Source organism: Rhinopithecus roxellana, chromosome 9, assembly GCF_007565055.1.
Source record: "Rhinopithecus roxellana isolate Shanxi Qingling chromosome 9, ASM756505v1, whole genome shotgun sequence".
NCBI lineage: Eukaryota > Metazoa > Chordata > Mammalia > Primates > Cercopithecidae > Rhinopithecus > Rhinopithecus roxellana.
The window spans coordinates 98,755,340-98,779,583 of record NC_044557.1 but is presented as its reverse complement, the minus strand read 5'-3'; positions in this window follow the sequence as shown (position 1 = coordinate 98,779,583).

Genomic DNA, 24,244 nt, shown 5'->3' with positions numbered 1-24,244 from the left:
ATGTGAGCCTTCTGGGTGATCTTCCCAGGACTAATTTATCATTCAATGGGGTGAGGTACTCACTGAAAAATTCTAATCCAATCACATTGAATTAACAGAATCCATATCACCTTCTCAAAGAAGGAGGAAAATCTACAAAATGAAAAGATAATGGTGACTACCTCTTTATTTGGGCCTTCCAAGACTATTAAAAGACTTTGGTATATGTTCTTCTTTAAAATCTGACTTTGTCAGTCCTCTGCTTAGTCATTTGTGTCAGCAGGGCACACAGTGGCCCACAAGACCCACCCCTTCCTACCTCTCCCATCTTGCCTTGGCCTTCTTCCTTTAAACATGTGCAGTTTCCCAATAATTGTACAATGTTAACCCCCAACGCCTTTCTGCATACTGTTCCCTCTGTCTCCAATGTCCTTCCCCGCCTCTAGCCCACCCCATCATCTGTAGTACTCCCGTTCATCCTGCAAGACTCAGCTTAATCATCACCTCCTCTGTGAAGCCTTCTCTGATTCCCTTGCTTCACCACCATCATTTCTATAGCAGAGTTCTTCATCTCCTTCTCTGTGCCATCCTCTTTTCAACACATACCCTGCATAGCATAGATGTTAGGGACATCAGATCACCTGGGTTTAAATCCCAGGACTATGACTTACTAACTGTGTGACCTAATCTCTCTGGGTCTCAGTTCCCCCATCAATATAATATGAATTGTTACAAACCTTCAGTGAGGTGATTCTTAAGTATCAAACATGGTCCCTGGAACTCAGTAAGCAGCTAACAATATCCACTAGTCTTCTTATTACTCTTCAGAATGGTCCAAAAATACAAGTAAGGTAATCTCTTCCTTTTGCTCTCCAGACATCCACAGAAAACTTACATAGACAGTCAACAATCACATGGGCGAACTATAGGGGCTCAGACTTGGGAGGAACCTCAGAGATAATTTGGTCTAACTCAGTTTTAACCACATTAGGACAATATCATTGTGACTTGGGATGGAAGCTAGAGGGCTCTGTTCATGTGACTGAGGGAACCAGAACAAGACAAAACACTTTGCAAACCCTATCCTCACAACGTCCTTGAGAAACAGGTTGAAGGTAAGAACCCAGGGCCTCAATTTCTAGAATGAAAAACCTGTGTCACAGGGCTGCTTGACCAGCAAGGAGGGTCAGCACCTCTGTGGCCATCCAGGCCGCTGTTCCATGCTCTCCATTGACAATTGCGAGACCAGGAAGCTGTTTGGGTCCCCACACTGCTGTCGTTACAGGAAATGAATGTGAGGTGGTAAGCATTAGGTTATAAGAATGAGGTAATGTTCAGGTTTTTGTTGTTGTTCTTAAGTGTTCGCCGTTTATGGTGAGCATTTGTTTCCTTTAATTTCAGAAAAGCCCTGTCATGAGAATAGACAATGAAGCATTCAGGAGGCAGCACAGTTTTGTGGAGAGTAGGGCAGGTTTCAAATCGGTGGGGCCCAGGGCTCACCCGTCTGTCACTAGCCAGAAGAACTCTGACAGATCTGTGAGCTCTGAAAGCTTCATCTTCATCGGTAAGGTGTGGGCAATGGTAATGCCTCTCTCATGGAGCTGTCATCACCACCCTAGGTGATACATACAGAACTCCTGACCCATAATGAGCTCTCTATAAATACTACTGTGCTGTGATTGGAGCTGGTTGGAAAACTGTAAATGTAAACTCTCCAGGAGGAACTGCAAAGTGTTTTCAGAGAGCAGCTGAGTGTCAGATCATCCCTAAGGGAACAGACATTCCTTAGACACCTGCTTTGTACCAATCCCTATGCTAGCACTCTACATATGTACCTGCATCTCTGTACCCTCCACTCCAGGTACAGCACCTTGGAAGCAGTCGATAAATACTTATTGATGGTGTGTATGTGTGTATACAGGAATGAATGAACAAATTTATTTAATCCTGACAATATTGCCAGATAAATATTGTCATCTTCATTGTATAGATTAAAAGAACAGAAGCTTTCAGTGGTGACATCACTTCTCTAAAGTCATAGGGTTAGTAGGGTTAATCAGCAAACCACATGAGGCCTCTCTTAAAAATGTTTGTGGGGGCGGAGCAAGATGGCCAAATAGGAACAGCTCCAGTCTCCAACTCCCAGCGCGAGCGACACAGAAGACCGGTGATTTCTGCATTTTCAACTGAGGTACTGGGGTCATCTCACTAGGGAGTGCCAGACAATCGGTGCTGGTCAGCTGCTGCAGCCTGACCAGAGAGAGCTGAAGCAGGGCGAGGCATCGCCTCACCTGGAAAGCGCAAGGGGGAAGGGAATCCCTTTTCCTAGCCAGGGGAACTGAGACACACAACACCTGGAAAATCGGGTAACTCCCACCCCAATACCGCGCTTTAAGCAAATGGGCACACCAGAAGAATATATCCCTCACCTGGCCAGGAGGGTCCCACGCCCACGGAGCCTCCCTCATTGCTAACACAGCAGTCTGCTGCCATCTAACCGCGAGGCAGCAGCGAGGTTGGGGGAGGGGCGCCCGCCATTGCTGAGGCTTAAGTAGGTAAACAAAGCCGCTGGGAAGCTCGAACTGGGTGGAGCTCACAGCAGCTCAAGGAAACCTGCCTGTCTCTATAGACTCCACCTCTGGGGGCAGGGCTCAGCTAAAAAAACAACAGGGGAAGCAGGAGAGGCCTGAGCAGACGCGAACGACACTGTCTGACAGCTTTGAAGAGAGCAGTGGATCTCCCAACACCGAGGTTGAGATCTGCGAACGGACAGACTGTCTGCTCAAGTGGGTCACTGACCCCTGAGTAGCCTAACTGGGAGACATCCCCCACTAGGGGCAGTCTGACACCCCACACCTCACAGGGTGGAGTACACCCCTGAGAGGAAGCTTCCAAAGTAAGAATCAGACAGGTACGCTCGCTGTTCAGCAATATTCTATCTTCTGCAACCTCTGCTGCTGATACCCAGGCAAACAGGGTCTGGAGTGGACATCAAGCAATCTCCAACAGACCTATAGCTGAGGGTCCTGAATGTCAGAAGGAAAACTATCAAACAGGAAGGACACCTATACCAAAACCCCATCAGTACGTCACCATCATCAAAGACCAGAGACAGATAAAACCACAAAGATGGGGAAAAAGCAGGGCAGAAAAGATGGAAATTCAAAAAATAAGAGCGCATCTTCCCCTGCAAAGGAGCGCAGCCCATCGCCAGCAACGAATCGAAGCTGGTCAGAGAATGACTTTGACGAGATGAGAGAAGAAGGCTTCAGTCCATCAAACTTCTCAGAGCTAAAGGAGGAATTACGTACCCAGTGCAAAGAAACTAAAAATCTTGAAAAAAGAGTGGAAGAATTGACAGCTAGACGAATTAATGCAGAGAAGTTCATAAACGAAATGACAGAGATGAAAATCATGACACGAGAAATACATGACAAATGCACAAGCTTCAGGAACCGACTCGATCAACTGGAAGAAAGAGTATCAGCGATTGAGGATCAAATGAATGAAATGAAGTGAGAAGAGAAACCAAAAGAAAAAAGAAGAAAAAGAAATGAACAAAGCCTACAAGAAGTATGGGATTATGTAAAAAGACCAAATCTACGTCTGATTGGGGTGCCTGAAATTGAGGGGGAAAATGGAACCAAGTTGGAAAACACTCTGCAGGAGATCATCCAGGAGAACTTCCCCAACCTAGTAGGGCAGGCCAACATTCAAATTCAGGAAATACAGAGAACGCCACAAAGATACTCCTCGAGAAGAGCAACTCCAAGACACATAATTGCCAGATTCACCAAAGTTGAAATGAAGGAAAAAATCTTAAGGGCAGCCAGAGAGAAAGGTCGGGTTACCCACAAAGGGAAGCCCATCAGACTAACAGCAGATCTCTCGGCAGAAACTCTACAAGCCAGAAGAGAGTGGGGGCCAATATTCAACGTTCTTAAAGAAAAGAATTTTCAACCCAGAATTTCATATCCAGCCAAACTAAGTTTCATAAGTGAAGGAGAAATAAAATCCTTTACAGATAAGCAAATGCTTAGAGATTTTGTCACCACCAGGCCCGCCTTACAAGAGACCCTGAAGGAAGCCCTAAACTGGAAAGGAAAAACAGGTACCAGCCATTGCAAAAACATGCCAAAATGTAAAGACCATCAAAGGCTAGGAAGAAACTGCATCAACTAACGAGCAAAATAACCAGTTAATATCATAATGGCAGGATCAAGTTCACACATAACAATATTAACCTTAAATGTAAATGGACTAAATGCTCCAATTAAAAGACACAGACTGGCAAACTGGATAAAGAGTCAAGACCCATCAGTCTGCTGTATTCAGGAGACCCATCTCACATGCAGAGACATACATAGGCTCAAAATAAAGGGATGGAGGAAGATCTACCAAGCAAATGGAGAACAAAAAAAAGCAGGGGTTGCAATCCTAGTCTCTGATAAAACAGACTTTAAACCATCAAAGATCAAAAGAGACAAAGAAGGCCATTACATAATGGTAAAGGGATCAATTCAACAGGAAGAGCTAACTCTCCTAAATATATATGCACCCAATACAGGAGCACCCAGACTCATAAAGCAAGTCCTTAGAGACTTACAAAGAGACTTAGACTTCCATACAATAATAATGGGAGACTTCAACACTCCACTGTCAACATTAGACAGATCAACGAGACAGAAAGTTAACAAGGATATCCAGGAATTGAACTCATCTCTGCACCAAGCGGACCTAATAGACATCTAAAGAACTCTCCACCCCAAATCAACAGAATATACATTCTTCTCAGCACCACATCACACTTATTCCAAAATTGACCACATAATTGGAAGTAAAGCACACCTCAGCAAATGTAAAAGAACAGAAATTATAACAAACTGTCTCTCAGACCACAGTGCAATCAAACTAGAACTCAGGACTAAGAAACACAATCAAAACTGCTCAACTACATGGAAACTGAACAACCTGCTCCTGAATGACTACTGGGTACATAACAAAATGAAGGCAGAAATAAAGATGTTCTTTGAAACCAATGAGAACAAAGATACAACATACCAGAATCTCTGGGACACATTTAAAGCAGTGTGTAGAGGGAAATTTATAGCACTAAATGCCCACAAGAGAAAGCAGGAAAGATCTAAAATTGACACTCTAACATCACAATTAAAAGAATTAGAGAGGCAAGAGCAAACACATTCAAAAGCTAGCAGAAGGCAAGAAATAACTAAGATCAGAGCAGAACTGAAGGAGATAGAGACACAAAAAACCCTCCAAAAAATCAATGAATCCAGGAGTTGGTTTTTTGAAAAGATCAACAAAATTGACAGACCGCTAGCAAGACTAATAAAGAAGAAAAGAGAGAGGAATCAAATAGATGCAATAAAAATGATAAAGGGGATATCACCACCGACCCCACAGAAATACAAACTACCATCAGAGAATACTATAAACACCTCTACGCAAATCAACTAGAAAAATCTAGAAGAAATGGATAATTTCCTGGACACTTACACTCTTCCAAGACTAAACCAGGAAGAAGTTGAATCCCTGAATAGACCAATAGCAGGCTCTGAAATTGAGGCAACAATTAATAGCCTACCCACCAAAAAAAGTCCAGGACCAAATGGATTCACAGCTGAATTCTACCAGAGGTACAAGGAGGAGCTGGTACCATTCCTTCTGAAACTATTCCAATCAATAGAAAAAGAGGGAATCCTCCCTAACTCATTTTATGAGGCCAACATCATCCTGATACCAAAGCCTGGCAGAGACACAACAAAAAAAGAGAATTTTAGACCAATATCCCTGATGAACCTCGATGCAAAAATCCTCAGTAAAATACTGGCAAACCGGATTCAGCAGCACATCAAAAAGCTTATCCACCATGATCAAGTGGGCTTCATCCCTGGGATGCAAGGCTGGTTCAACATTCACAAATCAATAAACATAATCCAGCATATAAACAGAACCAAAGTCAAGAACCACATGATTATCTCAATAGATGCAGAAAAGGCTTTTGACAAAATTCAACAGCCCTTCATGCTAAAAACGCTCAATAAATTCGGTATTGATGGAACGTACCTCAAAATAATAAGAGCTATTTATGACAAACCCACAGCTAATATCATACTGAATGGGCAAAAACTGGAAAAATTCCCTTTGAAAACTGGCACAAGACAGGGATGCCCTCTCTCACCACTCCTATTCAACATAGTGTTGGAAGTTCTGGCTAGGGCAATCAGGCAAGAGAAAGAAATCAAGGGTATTCAGTTAGAAAAAGAAGAAGTCAAATTGTCCCTGTTTGCAGATGACATGATTGTATATTTAGAAAACCCCATTGTCTCAGCCCAAAATCTCCTTAAGCTGATAAGCAACTTCAGCAAAGTCTCAGGATACAAAATTAATGTGCAAAAATCACAAGCATTCTTATACACCAGTAACAGACAAGCAGAGAGCCAAATCAGGAATGAACTTCCATTCACAATTCCTTCAATGAGAATAAAATGCCTAGGAATCCAACTTACAAGGGATGTAAAGGACCTCTTCAAGGAGAACTACAAACCACTGCTCAGTGAAATCAAAGAGGACACAAACAAATGGAAGAACATACCATGCTCATGGATAGGAAGAATCAATATCGTGAAAATGGCCATACTGCCCAAGGTTATTTATAGATTCAATGCCATCCCCATCAAGCTACCAATGAGTTTCTTCACAGAATTGGAAAAAACTGCTTTAAAGTTCATACGGAACCAAAAAAGAGCCCGCATTGCCAAGACAATCCTAAGTCAAAAGGACAAAGCTGGAGGCGACACGCTACCTGACTTCACACTCTACTACAAGGCTACAGTCACCAAAACAGCATGGTACTGGTACCAAAACAGAGCTATAGACCAATGGAACAGAACAGAGTCCTCAGAAATAATACCACACATCTACAGCCATCTGATCTTTGACAAACCTGAGAGAAACAAGAAATGGGGAAAGGATTCCCTATTTAATAAATGGTGCTGGGAAAATTGGCTAGCCATAAGTAGAAAGCTGAAACTGGATCCCTTCCTTACTCCTTATACGAAGATTAATTCAAGATGGATTAGAGACTTAAATGTTAGACCTAAAACCATAAAAACCCTAGAAGAAAATCTAGGTAGTACCATTCAGGACATAGGCATGGGCAAGGACTTCATGTCTAAAACACCAAAAGCAACGGCAGCAAAAGTCAAAATTGACAAATGGGATCTAATTAAACTAAAGAGCTTCTGCACAGCAAAAGAAACTACCATCAGAGTGAACAGGCCACCTACAGAATGGGAGAAAATTTTTGCAACCTACTCATCTGACAAAGGGCTAATATCCAGAATCTACAAAGAACTCAAACAAATATACAAGAAAAAAACAAACAACCCCATCAAAAAGTGGGCAAAGGATATGAACAGACATTTCTCAAAAGAAGACATTCATACAGCCAACAGACACATGAAAAAAGTTCATCATCACTGGCCATCAGAGAAATGCAAATCAAAACCACAATGAGATACCATCTCACACCAGTTAGAATGGCAATCATTAAAAAATCAGGAAACAACAGTTGTTGGAGAGGATGTGGAGAAATAGGAACACTTTTACACTATTGGTGGGATTGTAAACTAGTTCAACCATTATGGAAAACAGTATGGCAATTCCTCAAGGATCTAGAACTAGATGTACCATATGACCCAGCCATCCCACTACTGGGTATATACCCAAAGGATTATAAATTATCCTACTACAAAGACACATGCACACGTATGTTTATTGCAGCACTATTCACAATAGCAAAGACTTGGAATCAACCCAAATGTCCATCTGTGACAGACTGGATTAAGAAAATGTGGCACATATACACCATGGAATACTATGCAGCCATAAAAAAGGATGAGTTTGCATCCTTTGTAGGGACATGGATGCAGCTGGAAACCATCATTCTTAGCAAACTGTCACAAGAAGAGAAAACCAAACACCGCATGTTCTCACTCATAGGTGGGAACTGAACAATGAGATCACTTGGACTCGGGAAGGGGAACATCACACACTGGGGCCTATCATGGGGGGGGGGAGGGGGGAGGGATTGCATTGGGGAGTTATACATGATATAAATGATGAATTGATGGGTGCTGACGAGTTGATGGGTGCAGCACACCAACATGGCACAAATATACATGTGTAACAAACCTGCACGTTATGCACATGTACCCTAGAACTTAAAGTATAATTAAAAAAAAAAAAAAAAGTTTGTAAGGCCAGGTGCAGTGGCCCATGCCTGCAATCTCAGCACTCTGGGAGGCCAAGGCAGGTGGATCACCTGGGGTCGCGAGTTCGAGAGCAGCCTGACCAACATGGAGAAACCCTGTCTCTACTAAAAATACAAAATAAGCCAGGTGTGGTGTCACATGCCTGTAATCCCAGACACTCAGGAGGCTGAGGCAGGAGAATCGCTTGAACGGTGGTTGCAGTGAGCTGAGTTTGTGCCATTGCACTGCAGCCTGGGCAACAAGAGTGAAACTCTATCTTAAAAAAAAAAAAAAAAAATGGTTGTACCTTAAACCCAAAACATAAGAAGGACACAGCTAAAGGAAGCACACAAAGAGGAGAATTCCAGGTGGGGAAACAGCCCACATGAATGGCATGAGGTAGGGTGGAGAGAAGACCAGTGTGGACTGAGCAGCTAGGATGAGCTCGGGGACCAAAGTGAGCTCAGAGCATGCAGGGATTATGGACTGCATTAAGGACTTTGGATTTTGTTCTAGGCACAACGGAAAGCTTTTAAAGCGTTTTACACAGAGGAAGGATGTGATTCCAATTTCATCCTGGCGCTTTTGCCAAGAATGGCCTTGAGGAGGGGGACAGGTAGGGAATCCAGAAGGCAATCATAGCTAATGCCCAGGCAAGAGAAGCTGTGGCTTGGTCCCAGGCTGAGACAGGTGAGATGCAGTAGAGTGGACAGTCTGGGGAAATCTATGTTCAGTTCAGCCAGTAGACCACGCTGACAGATTGGTGTGGCAGGTTAAGGAAAAGAACAATATGAAACTCGGCCTTCTGGCTTGAGCCACTCCCTTAGACTTTAAAGCCTAGATCAGAAGCAGGTGGAGAGAAAATCAAGAATCTAGTTGGGGAATTTCAAAGTTGAAAGGCTGTGAGACATCACAATGGAGTGCCTGGGTGAGACCTGCCTTGGAGAATTCTTTACATGGGGTACCATTTAAAGCTGTGGGAATGTATAAAATTACCATGGCTTAAAGTGGAGGACAGAAAAGTGGTAAATATAACATAAGAAGTAGAGCAAGCCTGAGGAAAACCAATATTTAAAAGCTAGGTGGAAGAAAAGGAGAATAAGAAGGAGTAGTTAATGACCAAGGAAGAAAACCAGGAGAATAAACTTGTATTGACTCAAAGGACAGAGAAGCTCAGAATTAGGAGGTCAGGTCTGGTTCAACTGCCTCATTTTCATGTGGGAATCTGTAACCCAGATAGGGGAAGTGACTCACCCAAGATGATACCATTAGATAACCTCAGAAGAACTTTCTAACTATGAGCAGTATTGCCCAGTTGTGAAATAGAGTTTCTCCTCAGGCAGTGGACTCCTCACTATGGAAGGACACAAATAAAAGCTGAATGGTACAGCTGGATGCTAGAGAATAATTGTTTTTATGTTTTGCTTTTTTTGTTTGTTTGTTTATTTGTTTTTAGAGACGGGATCTCACTATGTTACAGAGACTGGTCTTGAACTCCGGGGCTCCAGTGATTTGCCTGGCTTCCCAAAGTGCTGCGATTACAGGCACGAGCCACTGGCCAGCTAGAGGATAATTCTGTGTGTGTTTGGGGTGAGGGGCAGTAGCCATGAGGGAAGATTTTTCCCAGGCAAAAGGTTGTAGAATAGGTGACGCAAAGATATGCCTAGTACACTTTGTATCTCAGGATTCCCAAGGTCTATTTATTAGCACATGAATGGAAAGATAAAAACTCATAAATACAAATGATCATTTGGTGAAAAAGAGGAGAGAAAACAAATCCATTTACAAAACAGGTACACTGCAGAAGTTTCTTGCTGAGGCTCTCTAACTGTGCCAAGAAAGAGAAAAACTGTATCCGCTGACTTCCATAGGGTTCCCTTCCTCTGCGGATTCCTCATGACTACCAAGTGTCAAGAGCTTGGAGATGGAAGAGTCCGCATATCCCTCATTTAGTGGACCACAGTGTGAGTGCCAGAGTCTCCCACCACCCCTGGGAGCACAGGTCTACCTTCCCCACCAGGACCCACGGGCCAGGGTTTCTGTGTGGGCATTTGCAGGACAGAGCGTGAAGCCTTTTGTAAACATCACCTTCATGACTTATTTACGAGGCACGTGGGTAGAGCAATCTGCTCCCAACGCTTGGAGGGAAGCGAGGAGAGATAAGGTCACAGAGAGAGCACTCAGAGGCAAAACTACAAAAAAACCCTCAGAATATTTGAGGGAGGGGCTATGTACATCTACTTTTATTCCCTCTGCCGCCACTTCTCCAACATTCATATCGGCTTTCTGTTTCTCCCTTCCCTCTCCTTCCTCCCCTTACTCTCTCTCAGGCCTGCTTGCCTATGCCATTTGGCCACTCTATTTAGTTCGAGATGCTAGGAGCCACTAGGGCCTCCAAATAATAAGGGTCCTGTGGCCCCTAACATGAAGGAAGAGGGTACAGGTGGGTACAGATGGAGGAAAATTGTACACAAGTGTGCAAGAACCACAGGGGAATCACGCTAGGGGCAGCAACTCTAGTTTCTCCCAAAAGTAACAACACAGGATGTGGAGCAGGAGGAAACTGAGGAAGAATTGCCCAGTGGAATAAGAGCAAGAGTTGGTCAGGGGTTTACAGAAGGACTCTCAGGTAATACAGGAATTTGGCTGAGTAGAGGTGCTGTGATACTGGGGTAGCCCCAATCTGCACAGTCGTGTGGCTTCCTCCAATAGTGCTCAGAAGCCGGAGTGCTGGAGGAGAGGGCTGTAGCAGGGACCACATTTGGGGTTTGGCTGAATGCTTCTGGCAGGAGGGTCAGAGCTCCACAGAAGCAGGAGCATTGATAAGAGAATTATTTTGGTGATCAGTCAAGTGGCCTAAGTTAAAAGGGAAGCTGTGAATCCAGTAGCCACTGACTGATGGGGAGAAGATGGAGGGGAAAGCAGGAAGGAGGCAGACAGGAGGAAACTGGGGTCAAAGCAAGGGATATTGAATGCTAAGGCTTCAGAGATGACGCCAGGCAGTGCTGACGTTCGCCACAGTATGGCTATGGGATAGGGTGGCTGAGGTGGAGCAGGGACGAAGGTCACCAGAGTTGGCAAGGTCGAGGAATGAAAAAGCAATGATGCTACTGTGTACAATCAATGTTCCCAGGGAAACTGAGGTCAGTCATGATGACAAAAAAAAAAAAAGTGAGGTAAGAGAAAGATACCGAGCCAGGACCCAAGTCGCCAGGGAATGCTGGGGAAGGAACAACCACAGCTGGGAAAGGCAGAGGCGTTCACTGGAGGGCACAAGCCTCAGAGAAGGCAGCACATAGGGAAAAGGAGCAACAAGTCCGAGAAAAAGCAACAAAAGACCAAAAGCTGCAATGAGGAGCTGTGAGGGAGCCAGTCAGCCCTGGAATCCACCCACAGCCCGGAGCAAGTAGAGCTGTGAGAGAGTGAGGCAGACAAGGGAGACGGGCCAGAAGGAACAGGTCTCAGGAAGAGTGTGGCTGCTCCCTAAGGTGGGAGGAGGATGTTTCAAGCAGCCAGTGATATGGAATAGTGAGCACAGGTGAAAGATTTGTGAAAAAGAGGGAGCAGCAAAAGCAGACGACAGGGGAAAACGCAGAGTGCACCAAACACACAGAGGTCCAGAAAACCTATATTTGGGGTTCAATGATAAAATCAAGATTTAAGGCCTGGTGTGGTGGCTCACACCTGTAATCCCAGCGCTTTGGGAGGCCAACGCAGGCAGATCATCTGAGGTCAGGAGTTCAAGACCAGCCTGATCAACATGGTAAAACCATGTCTCTACTTAAAAAAACAAAAATTAGCTGGGCATGGTGGCAGGCACCTGTAGTCCCAGCTACTCAGGAGGCTGAGGCAGGAGAATCACTTGTACCCGGAAGGCAGAGGTTACAGTGAGCTGAGATCTAGCCACTGCACTCCAGCCTGGGTGACAGAGTAAGACCCTGTTTCAAATAAATAAATAAATAAATAAAATAATAAAAATAAAATAAAATAACGATTTAAGAGAACTTAATGAGAGATGTACAGACATTATGTGATTTTTATAAAAGTGTTTTTGTCAAAATCAAAATCACAACCCAATTGTCCATCTGCCAATGAATGGATAAGAAAAATGTGTCGGTCACACAATGCAATTCTGATACCTGCCACGACATGGATGAATCCTGAAAAGATTACACGGAGTGAAATATGCTGAACACAAAAGGACAAATACTGTATGATTCCACTTACAGGAGACACCTAGACTAGTCAAATTCATAGAGACAGAAAGTAGACTGGTGGGTGCCAGGGGATGGGGAAGCAGAGAATGGGAGCTGTTGTTTACTGGATACAGGGTTTCTGTTTGGGATGATGAACAAGTTCTGAAAGTAGATGGTGGTGATTGTCGTACATGGCAAATATACTTAATGCCAGTGAAATATACACTTAAAACAGTTTAGATGGTAAACTGTGTGTTACATACATTTTGTCATAGCAAAAAAAGGTATATTAAAAAATTGGGCCGGGCGCGGTGGCTCAAGCCTGTAATCCCAGCACTTTGGGAGGCCGAGACGGGTGGATCACGAGGTCAGCAGATCGAGACCATCCTGGCTAAGACGGTGAAACCCCGTCTCTACTAAAAAATACAAAAAACTAGCCGGGCGAGGTGGCGGGCGCCTGTAGTCCCAGCCACTCGGGAGGCTGAGGCAGGAGAATGGCGTGAACCCGGGAGGCGGAGCTTGCAGTGAGCCGAGATCCGGCCACTGCACTCCAGCCTGGGCGACAGAGCGAGACTCGTCTCAAAAAAAAAAAAAATTGAAACCAAATCTGATCAAGCCTCTGAATTCTACTGCCAATTTATAAGGGAAAAAAGGAGACAGAGTAACATGTTAGATGACACTACTGGGGATATAATCAGAAAAGTTTATGATTTAAGAAATTTAACCAACAACAAGGAACCTTTTTTTAAATAACAAAACTCAAGAGAAAAAAGGGGAGATTAAGGAGAAACCTATAAATTAACAGGGACTTAAAGACATATCCATATTGAATCCTAATTTAAACAAAAACAATTGAGATAATTTGAACACTAGATATTTGACAATATTAAGAAACTATAGTTGGCTGGGTGCAGTGGCTCACACCTATATTCCTAGCACTTTGAGGGGCCAAAGTGGGCAGACAGTTTGAGCTCAGGAGTTTGAGACCAACCTGGGCAATATGGTGAAACCCTGTCTCTATAAAAAATGCAAAAATTAGCTGGGCATAGTGGCTCGTGCTTGTAGTCCCAGCTACTTGGGAGGCTGAGGTTGAAGGATCACTTGAGACTGGGAGGAGAAGGTTGCAGTGAGCCGAGATCACGCCACTGCACTCCAGCCTGGACCACAGAGGGAGACCCTGTCTCAAAAAAAAAAAGAAGAAAGAAAGAAAAGAAAAGAAAAAGGAAAGAAAAAAACAAGAAAAGTATTGTTAATTTATTTTGGTGCGATAATGATCTTATAAGTAGGTTTTAAAAAGAATCTTTATCTTTTTTTTTTTTTTTTTGAGACGGAGTCTCACTCTGTCACCCAGGCTGGAGTGCAGTGGCGCGATCTCGGCTCACTGCAAGCTCCACCTCCCGGGTTCACGCCATTCTCCTGCCTCAGCCTCCTGAGTAGATGGGACTACAGGCGCCCACCACCATGCTCGGCTAATTTTTTGTATTTTTAGTAGAGATGGGGTTTCACCATGTTAGCCAAGATGGTCTCGATCTCCTGACCTCATGATCCACCCACCTCGGCCTCCCAAAGTGCTGGGATTACCAGCGTGAGCCACCGCGCCCAGCCAAGAATCCTTATCTTTTAGAGATACATACTTCAATACAGGTGAACCGGTATGAGGTTTAGGACTTGCTTAATGAAAAACATCCAGGGCAGGAGAGATGCAGTGTCAGAAGTGAACAAGAGTCTTCACAAAACAAGATTGTCCATGGGCTGAAAATCGATGAATTTCACGAAGGTGATAGGTTTATGCAGATTCATTATATCACTATTCTCTCTACTTTTGAATAAGTTGGAAGCATACCATAATAAAAAGTAGGGAGAAAATGGATTTTTGGTGGCCTAAAACCAACTAGAAGATATCTTAATGGGCACACATGTAAATTCTATGTTTGAGCTCAGAATGAAGAAAGGATACCAGGTATCAAGAATTTACACAAAAATGATCTGGGATTTAGTTGGCCCTGAGATCTGCATGAACTAGTAAAGTGGGGTATCTACTACAAAAGTTAATCCTACCTTAGGCCAAGAGCACAACAGGATCCTCTGTGTTTAGGTTTGCTAAGGAATGTCTGGAATAGTGTGCTCAATTCTCAACCCCAGAATTTATAGAAGACATTGTCAAACTATAAACTATTTACTACCAAGTTCAGCTCAGAGAAAAGAAGACTTAGTTAAGGACACAGTGGGGAGCATTCCAGGGAGGCAGCTTTTGGCTAAATACAGGGATTTGTGCCACAACAGGAAGTAGCATGAAATATCACAGTCTTCTTCGACATTTTTCACTCTATTATCCCGAAGAGCAGAGAAGGAGGATAAATATGTCACCTGAGGTAGCAGCACAGACTGGAAAAGTCTCAGAAATTTGTCTAGTCTTTAAAAATTATATGAATTTGCATTCTAGGCAATAATACTTTAAGCTGGTAAAGATGATGTTCTAGAAGTATGCAGTCGGCCAGGGGCAGTGGCTCATGCCTGTAATCCCAGCACTTTGGGAGGGCAAGGTGAGTGGATCACCTGAGGTCAGGAGTTCGAGACCAGCATGGCCAACATGATGAAACCCCGTCTCTACTAAAAATACAAAAAAAAATTAGCTGGATATGGTGGTGCGTGCCTGTAATCCCAGCTACTCTGGAGACTGAGGCAGGAGAATTGCTTGAACCTGGGAGACAGAGGTTGCAGTGAGCCAAGTTTGCACAACTGCACTCCAGCCTGGGTGACAGAATGAGACTCTGTTTCAATAAATAAATAAACAAACAAACAAACAAATAAAAGCATGCAGTCATCCTGTGGCTTCCTCTGCCACTAGCATACTATGCCATAATGAGGTGTAAAAGGAAACTTACCCCAGGGAGAGACACATAAAGGGGTGAATAGAGCTCCTGCCCCTCCATAGCTCTGTGCCCTTCAATGAGTGATTTTACCTCTACGAGACTCAGTTTTACTCATCCGTAAAATGAGGTTATTTACATGTACCTAATAGGTTTAATGTATGGATGTCAGATTCTCTACCGAACAGTTACAACTATCATTTATTGAGCATTTGCTATGAATCCTATAAAGTCAGTTTTGTTACGCTGCTTCTTTGGAAAATGTGAAATGGTTCCAGCACAATTGGTACAATACGAAACAATTTGAGCCTAACATACATTTCATGTTTGCTTATGCAAGGTTTCATCTGTGAGAAACACTAGGTGCACCCTGCTGAATCGAGCTATGTAGGAGTACACAAAACACACCTCAAACATCTCCCAGCCGCCTCAGCTGGGATGTTGTATATTCAGCATAACACACAAAGGTGTGTGTTAGGAACCACACCCATCCACATCTGGTGTAACAACTTTCCATCTGATTTCAAATAACTCTTCTATCACAACTTCTCAATAACTCACAAGGTACAACCCTTCTGACACCCACTTACACAAGTAAACTTTGAATTATTCCTAGTAAGACAAAGTGCAATATTTTTGAGTATTTATGCATTTTTAAGCTAATGTGTAAAACTGTGCTACCATTTTATTTGGGATATATACATATTTGAGGGGGGTATATATATATATATATATATATATGCATCAAATTAAAAACTGTATGATTATCTATATGTAACTCGTGACATTTTTTAGTATTTTCCCCTAACCCCATTCTCTCCATAAGCCCTGTGGTTTTTGTGTGATTTTTAGGAACACATGTGTAGTATTATAGCAGAACTGCTTGTACGAAGCAATTTGCATGCTTTCAGTTGTCCCAGTAACTCAAGGAAATGGATGCTATTATCTTCACATTGTAGGTACTCAGTAAATGACAGCCGCTACTATTACTAATAATAACAATTGAATAAGTCCAGCATTGGGAAAAGGCCTCTTGTCAGTTTCTACGGGACTTTTACTTATTGATGATCAAGCAGTTGAATGATGGACAATAGGTTTTTGGTGGGCAATGTAGTCCCTTCTATTTCTCATAGTCTCCAGTTCTGGACCCCTTTGGCCAGGAATGTCTATCAGAGGCCTCAGTGGGCCAGCCCCTCCCCGGCTGCCATTTACCCACTAGACAGGTCAGGCAAGCCCATGCTCTGGCCGTTCCCTGTTCAGTCGTGGGAGGTGTCTTCTTAGTGTTCCCTTTCCTCTGTGACTCAGTACCTTCACTGAAAGATCAACTGATCAATTTGCTCGAGAAGCTTATTACAATTCAGTCAAATACTTTTTATAAAATCTGCATAATTCCTTGTGGCCCAGATGTCTGGAACATCTGTCACTTCCTGCCCTGTGTTCTCTGTGAAATGAAGGCCTCAAATGAGTCACTGGAAGCTTCATGTCACGGATGAGGGTTTGCCTTCGATGCCCTCCCAGGTCCTTGCAATTCTCGGTGTCTAATTCTACAGGTTTCCCTTCTGGATAGCATTTTCATATATATATATATATATATATGTGTGTGTGTGTGTGTGTGTGTGTGTGTGTGTGTGTGTGTGTGTGTGTGTGTGACTTCTTGAAATCAAAAGCTAAGAAGCACATTTATTCTTCAATCAACACATTGGAATGAGAATCTCCTCTGTGTTGGGTGCAGCACAAGATACTGGGGACACAGCTGGAGGCAGCCCAGAGGCAGTCCACACCATTCACCCACATGGAGCACGCCGACTACCAGATTCATAGAAATAACCTAACACAAGTCTACAAATTTTAGACATGCTTTCAAATTAAATTTTGAGAAAGATGCCCACAACTCATCTCTTCACTCAGATTTCTAGGGCAAAAGAAAAAAAAAAAAGCAAGTTAAAAATCTCAGCTTTGCCACTTTATAGATTTATCACCTTGAATAATTTGATTACCCTCTCTAAGCCTCAGTTTTCTCATCTGGACACGGGAACTCTGCAGATATGGAAGGGTTGCTACATGGACTACAAAGCATATGTCATATAAATAGCCAGCACAGTAGTACATACTTTTCTTTCAACTCTATAGCCCTTAGACTTCAAGGTAGCAAGCCCTTAGCCCAGGGGGCTCTAAGCCACTGTTTTCTGGAAGCAGGCTCATTCATCAAAGAACCCTACACTTACACCTAGAGCTTCACACCAGTGTTGGTCCTTGCGGTTGGAGTTTGACGACACAGAGAAGTAGCCTTGAGCTGAGTCTAGGAGGGAAAATTTGCCAGAAGGTCTTGGCATGAGGTAGCCTCACCACTTTGCAGCCACTCAGATTGGCTCTTGGGGAGCCTCCAGATGTGTAAGTATGATAAAAAACCAACCACGTCTTAATGGAAAAAGAGGCAACCCGAGCCACCCACCTTTCCCACCCACGTCTGCATTTGCTTCTCTGAAATTGAGTTTTCTTTATCCTTGTTAAATGGTCATTTTGATCCATTAATCCACTTCTTGACTGTATGCGACAGATACTTAGTTGTTGGCTCATTTTTCGCCAGGGGCAAAGGGAGGGAATGATTCTGACATCAATCAAATTCACAAAGGGTTTTTTTCATCATGAAATATAATAATACTTTATATTTCCAGTATTGTCAAGAAATGAGTTGTGAGCAGCCAACACAAATTGAAGGCAGTGGCTGTAGGTTTTGGTCCAGGCAAATTAATATGCAAGAGAATGCCAAGATGCAGTGTGGCCCCACATAAGTGACTTTTCCCAAGGACTTGCCTGAGCTGCATTAAAAAATATTGAATGTACTGCATGCTAGAAACTTTACATATATTATTTCTAACCTCTCAACAACCCCTGGAAATAAGAATTATTATCCTCAGCTTACAAATAAGGAAACTGAGGCCCAGAGAGGTTGACCCCAAAAAATCCTCACTGGCCCCTTTTTCAGGATTATCTTTTCTGGCTTGGTTGAGTATCCATGGAATTTGGTTTTCATTGAAATTTTGTTTGTTGATATCTTTCTCTTTTTGTTAAATGCCTATTTCCCCTGCCCCATCCACAACGGCCAAGAGGGCAAGGATGCTATTTGCGTTACTTATTTGGTCAACAAACATGTGAGTTCCCAGGGTGTTAAGCTCCAGGCCAGCTTTTAGGAGTCTCAGAGGTGACCACAACAGCTTCAGGCTCTCAGGAGCTTTCAGGCCAGCACTCAACCCTGTAACCTCAGCTCCTAGCTGAATGCCTGGCACACTACAAACATTCAATCGATATGACATTGACGACATGAATCCGTGAGTGTCAGATCAGCCTCCTCCTGAATCCTAATGCACCCAAGCCTCCCTTATGGTGCCTCCGACATGTCCTTCACAGTGTCCTTTACATCAAGCTATTTCCTCCGGCTTTGTTCTTACTGTCTCGAGAATCTGTCTCCTTTACAACCCAGACGTGTGCAAAACCAAAGAAGCCTTAATCAAACAATGCCCTATCAGATCCTTCGAACCCACTCCGCCTGGATGGCAAAGCCCATCGGATTCAAAGCTCCACCCAAAAAACCACCTCCTCGGAGAAGCCTTCCCCAACCCTCCATTGCAGACCAAGACCATCCTCCTGTGCCATCATGCAGCACCTGGCTTATACCTGGATTTAGGCATGTATCACACCATGCTGGCATTATTTTCATGCTGCCTTTGCAACTAGGCTGTGAGATCTTTGAGGATAGACTCCACAAGTTGCTCATTTGTGTGTCATCTTGTATTTGTTAGGAAACTTCAACTCCAAGTAATAGAAAACCCAACTAATAGTTTAAACAGTAAAGACCATTATCTCACAGAAAAAGAAACTTTGGGATATGGAGGCTTAATCTGAAACCTCCATGAACACTTCAAAGAACCTGCACTTTGCATTGTTCCACTCTGTCATTTTTTCTTATGTTTCCAAGATGGTAGCCAGTTTCAGGTATCACATGTAGACACAAAAGCAGCAAAGGAAACATGAGGAGAATAGGGACACGCCCCTCTCTGATGTCTCTTTTAGAGATGAAAAACACTTTCTCGGTCATCCAAGCTGACTTCCCCTGATACCTATGAGCCAGGAGTGGGTCATGTGTCCATACCTAAAGTAGTCTTGAGTAAAGAGAATGAGACCACCTTGATGGCTGAGACCAATTATTTCTCTCCTCCAGAAACACAAGGCTTCAGTGGAGAGTGAAAAAAATCAGAGCTTTCTTAACAGAGGAAAAGAGTGAGGAACGAATGAAGTTGACCAGCCAGTGGCATCTGCAATTCCCTTGTGACTTTTTACTTGCCAGACTCACTCTTCTCCTAAGTAGCACAATGGAATTGTTGCTTACGGTAGATCTAGGTAAAAACTGGCTGGATTTCTGGAGGACTTACAGGTCATCTGTAGCTGGCCTTTCTCTATGCAGACCCAATACCACCTAGGTCATTCTGTTCACTGTGGGCTAGTGGTGTGAATTCATTCATCACTCATGGAAGCATATTGATTTCTATCATGTGCTAGCCCATCAATGAGGTGCTAGGGACATAGAAAATAAGCCACAGACCCTATCTTCAAGTGGCTCTGTTACTGCTCAATCTCATTTGTTTTTTCTGCCAAAATATGAGACAGGCAGAGATGTTCCTTTTGTACAGAAAAGGATATTGAGGTATGAATTAGCAATGTGATATTCCTGCCAACACAGAAGCTCACCTCAGAAAGAAATGGTCAGAAATGTAAACATCCAACTCTAAACTTAATTCTCATTCCAGTCAGCTGCAGACCATGACCCCACTTGAGATCTATTCCATGGGACAAGATGGCAAATGAGGCAGAACACTAGTGCTTCTGTTCCCCATTCCCCAAACCAGCATGTTCCAGAATGTGTTTCTATGAGATGTTCCTGGGAAGAAAAGAGTTCCATGGTCAGATAATTTTGTGAAATTCTGCCTACCAGCCCTAACCTCTCTCAGAGAGTCACAATTTGCTTTAATGCACTGAAGTCTCTGAGAAGCCCTAAAGTATGTAAGTAGGTTATTTCAGCTGATTAAAATTTTCATCACTCACAAGGCTGAGTGTGGTGGCTTACACCTGTAATCCCAGCATTTTGTGAGGCCAAGGTGGGTGGATCACCTGAAGTCAGCAGTTCAAGACCAGCCTGGCCAACATGATGAAACCCTGTCTCTACTAAAAAAAAAAAAAAAAAAAAAAATAGCTGCGTGTGGTGGTGGGCTCCTGTAATTTCAGCTACATTGGGAGGGTGAAGCAGGAGAATTGTTTGAACCTGGGAGGCGGAGGTTGCAGTAAGCCAAGATCGCGCCATTGCACTCCAGCCTGGGCAACAAGAGCAAAACTCTGTCTAAAAAAAAAAAAAGAAAAAAAAAAACTCTCACAAAATACTTTTTCGTTGCAAAACCCCTCCCAACATGAGTATCCACTATGTGGCATGCACCACATAGTTTTGAGCAAAACAAACATGGTCCCTGCCTCCATGGACTTTATAAAATAGTGGAACTAAATTCCGTATCACCAAAAACAGTGCTCACTGGGGTAATCACTATTAACATGAAACGTCATGGTTGATTTGAGTGTTTTTGTAACTAATTACTTAAGTTGATCTCCACGGGTATTGTCATCAACCCATCCACGGTGACACAGATGAGAATCAAGTTCAGGACTATCTTCCTGAGATTATTTGTATCTACAAAAACCGTATGTTTCCAAATATCCTTTGATGTATTAGCCGGATTTAGGTGCAATAACAAAGAGCACCCAAATCCCAGTGGCTTAAAAAAACAATTTCTCTCTAGCTCATGTTGCATATGGATGGCTACAGATCAGCAGCTGTAGAATCTGCACCACCTGTCTTATACTGAGATCCAACCTGGAGGAACACCCCTCTGTGGAATGTGGCACTCTCTTGGAAAAAGAGCAAGAAAGCAAGCAGAAACTCATGAAGACTCTTAAAGGCTTCTGCTCAGGCACGGGGTATGTTACATCTACTCACAGTCCACTGGCCAACACAAGACACATGGTCAAACCCCAAGTCCATCAGTGAGTCAGGAGATGTATCCTCCTCCCTCCTATGGAAGACACTGCAAGTCACATGACATTGCAGGGAAAAGGGTCACATGTAGTCCTCTTAAAAGGAAGGGGCAGGAAGTGAGTAATTGTGGACAACACAATGACCTGGGGACAGGAAGAACAGCCTTGTATGGGGTTATGACAATGGGCTCTGAAGTCAGACCCACCTGAATTTGAATCCAGGCCTGCTAGTTATTAGCTGAGTGGCTTTGGGGATATTAGAAAAACAATCTAATCCTCAGTCCCTTGGTCTATAAAATGAGAGTATCAGTATCTACTTTACAAGGTTGTGGTGAAGATTTAATGAGGTAAAGCTTAAGTTCTTAGCACAGAGCCTCATGTAATAAAACACTCAGTGAATGACAAATATAATAATGCCAGAGTTAGGCCGGGTGCGGTGGCTCGTGCCTAGAATCCTAGCACCTTGGAAGGCCGAGGCAGGCAGATCACCTGAGGTTGGGAGTTCGAGACCAGCCTGACCAACATAGAGAAACCCCATCTCTACTAAAAATACAAAATTAGCCAGGCATGGTGGCGCATGCCTGTAATCCCAGCTACTCAGGAGGCTGAGGCAGGAGAATCACTTGAACCTGGGAGGCAGAGGTTGCGGTGAGCCAAGATTGCATAATTGCACTCCAGCCTGGGCAACAAGAGTGAAACTCCATCTCAAAAAATAATAATGATAATAAATAATGCCAGAGTTTTCTTTGCATTCAAATCGGTGGTCTTCAAACTAGATCTCATGAGCACCTATGATTCTCACCACTGTTGGTGCCATTCTGACCTTCCCTCAGTAAGACAGCATCTCTCAACCTGGAAAAGGCCACCGGGTCCACAGGGAAGTGGAGGAGGAAAAACAAAGAAAATGATAACAGCTGACAGTTTCGACAAGCTGTTCCTTTGGAAGCTGCTCAATCACAGACAAGTCAACTCTGGCAACACGTGAAAATGATGTGCCTGGAACAAGTAAATATACCTTCGACTCCTGATATCCAAATCTGGCTTTGGAAAAAGAATACAATTCATCCAGGAGTCAAAAAATGTGAGTAGGTGAAGGCCTCCGGCAGAGGATCAGTGTGGGAGGCTACAGGTTCTCCACAAGCAGCCTGGGTTACTGTGAGGATAGGCAATTCTCACCTTCTCTACCGCAGGAGGAAAAGCAGCCCTGTTCCCATGAGTTCTCACCCAAAGAGGTCCGGGCCATGTGTGCTGCCTTCCTCTTTGATAAGAGGGACTAGTTTCAGCAACGTGACCTCATTCCCTCTGTAAACTGCATCAAGTCATCAGCAATGACAGAGGTAACCTCACCATCTTAAGTAATTACCCATTGGATCTTTGGGACAGTAGTTCCTTGGTACCTAGGAAGTAGGATAAGAAGGGTTTCAGGGAACCCTAGAACTCCTCCCCTGTTCTCTCAGAGAGAGAGAGAGAAAGCTTGGGTCTTAGAGTAGCTCTCCTGCTTCTCTCTAGAATATCTGCCATCCGAACTCTAAGGCAGCCTTACCCCAGTCTTGCAGCTGTTAGAGCCTGATGGTTATGAATACAGAGTGTTAGGTCAGCCAACCTGGTTCAAATCCTATCTGTGTGACCTTGAGCAAGTTGTATAACATATTTGATTTTTGATTTCCCCATCAGTAAAAATAGTTATTTTTTAAATATAAGTTATTTTTTCCCTTTTCGTCCTTCAGCCATTGTTAAACTCTCATGATCACCGTCTCATTTCAGACAAACGACTGATACATCATTCACTACATTGAGTCTTCACCTGGAGTAGTTTCTTTAAATGGAACTGCAGATCATCAGAGAATTACTTCTTGATGTTTGCGTGTGAGCATTATATTATATAAGCTTATTAACATATTTACCCAAACTGATTCTCACATCTGTGGATTGTTATATTATTATTATTATTATTATTATTTTTGAGATGGAGTTTCACTCTTGTTGCCCAAGCTGGAGTGCAATGGCATGATCTTGGCTCACCACAACCTACGCCTCCCGAATTCAGGCGATTCTCTTGCCTTAGTCTCCCAAGTAGCTGGAATTACAGGCATGCACCACCATGCCCAGCTAATTTTTTGTATTTTTAGTAGAGATGGGGTTTCTGCATGTTTGTCAGGCTGATCTCGAACTCCCGACTTCACGTGATCCGCCCACCTTGGCTTCCCAAAGTGCTGGGATTACAGGCGTGAGCCACCAGTCCTGGCCTTTTTTTTTTTTTTTTTTTTCCCAAGACAGAATCTTGCTCTGTTGCCCAGGCTGGAATGCAGTGGCAGGATCTCGGCTCACTACAGTCTCCACCTCCTGGGTTCAAGTGATTCTTCTGCCCCGCCCTTCCAAGTAACTGGCTCTACAGGTGCACACCACCACACCCGGCTAATTTTTTTATTTTTGGTAGAGACGGGGTTTCACCATATTGGCCAGGCTGGTCTCGAACTCCTGAGCTCGTGATCTGCCCACCTCGGCCTCCCAAAGTGCTGGGATTACAGGCATGAGCCACCACACCTGGCCTGTTATATTACTGTTTAGAAATATTTGCTACCATCTTCAGGTTTCTTATATCCTTTCTGTAGGTTTAGTATACATCAGTAGAAAGTTTTCTAAAACAGAAGTTGCCATGTCCTATTGTGCTTCTTCTGGTGCCCTCTCAATGGAAGAAAAGAGTTTCACCTCCTTCCCACCGGTAAGCCTGAACTGAATCATGGGAATGTCTTTGGTCAGTGGATGGCAAGCAGAACTCCGCTTCACATCCGAGCAGAACCAATGAGAGGCACGTAGTTCTGCCATTTCTCACTTCCTTCTGACA